Genomic DNA, 1,314 nt, shown 5'->3' with positions numbered 1-1,314 from the left:
TATAATTATGTTACTTAGTACAAAATACATCAGGTAATACTCTATTAGCTAGTACCACATAGCACCAATTTTCTATATACATGTACATGTACATGTATTATACATGCAGATTTATGCATGCAATGTCGTACCATGTACTTGCTGACAGCCATTACTAAAACTTGACGCAGAAGAAAATCCAGCCATTTCTTAAGCATTATATTGATGTGATCAGATCTCTGAGGCAATTTTGTCTGCTTGTACCTGTGTGCTAAACTGCTGACACTATACCATAAATAGTACTAAAATGTGTACTCGAGAATGTAAAACATTAAGGAGTGAGCGGATAGCCTTAGCAAGCAATGCATTTAGTATAATATTACACTGGATTTAAGGCTATCATAGATGTACATGGGGCAACATTATTGCATGCAATGTTGTGGCTACTTCAATCTTAAAACAACTTTGTTGCCTCAATTAAAGCAGTGGTCAAATTGAGGCAACAAATATTAAAATAACCATAAAGTTTCAAGCATGCACCCCATCTATGATAGTCTTAAGACCATGATAGCATTCAGAGGTTTATCACTTGATAAAATTCAACTATCACGAATAATAATTTTAGAAAGAATTTGCAAAAATTTATAGTACATGAAAAAATATGCCCTGATATATTGATTGATTTTTTTTCTCTGGTAGTACTGTGATAGTAACTGGTAGTGAGTTATTGTCATTTCAAGGATACAAGACCAGTTGGTTGTGGTATGACATGATTGGACTAGGAGGACTTGCTGTTCTATTCCTAACACTAACATACATTACACTGAGACTAATTAAGAAAGAAAAATAATAACAACAATAATAATATTAATCATAGTTGTTGCCTGTCTTTGTTGCCTTGGTTTAATAATGATGACTTTTATTTTTAGCTTAAGGTATGCACGTTATGGAAAATTGTCAAATTTTGAAAAAATCTTGTTTAAAAATTGCAAAAAAATCTTTAAAATACAAAACACAGAGTAGCCAAAATAACTAATATTAAAATTATAACTAAAAGTACAAAACGAATTCACTACTTCATGCACTCAAGTTTTTCTTTCATTTCAATTATGTCAGACATTGTTGGACGATCTTTGTAGTTCTCTAACAGACAACGTTCAATGAGATTTTTCAATGTCGGCCTCTTAATTGATAGCTTTAATCTGAGTCACTCTTTTTCGTGCGTCTGGAAACTGACAAACGACCATTCCTATGAGGAGGACAACATAACTGAAGACATCCATTGCAGGAGAATGTTCCCCTTGGATTGCCTGCTTCAGGTGCTGAATAGACAAG

Source organism: Amphimedon queenslandica, unplaced genomic scaffold (genome assembly GCF_000090795.2).
Source record: "Amphimedon queenslandica unplaced genomic scaffold, v1.1 AMPQUscaffold_12398, whole genome shotgun sequence".
NCBI lineage: Eukaryota > Metazoa > Porifera > Demospongiae > Haplosclerida > Niphatidae > Amphimedon > Amphimedon queenslandica.
The sequence above is the reverse complement of the archived record's forward strand: the minus strand, read 5'-3'. Positions refer to the sequence as shown.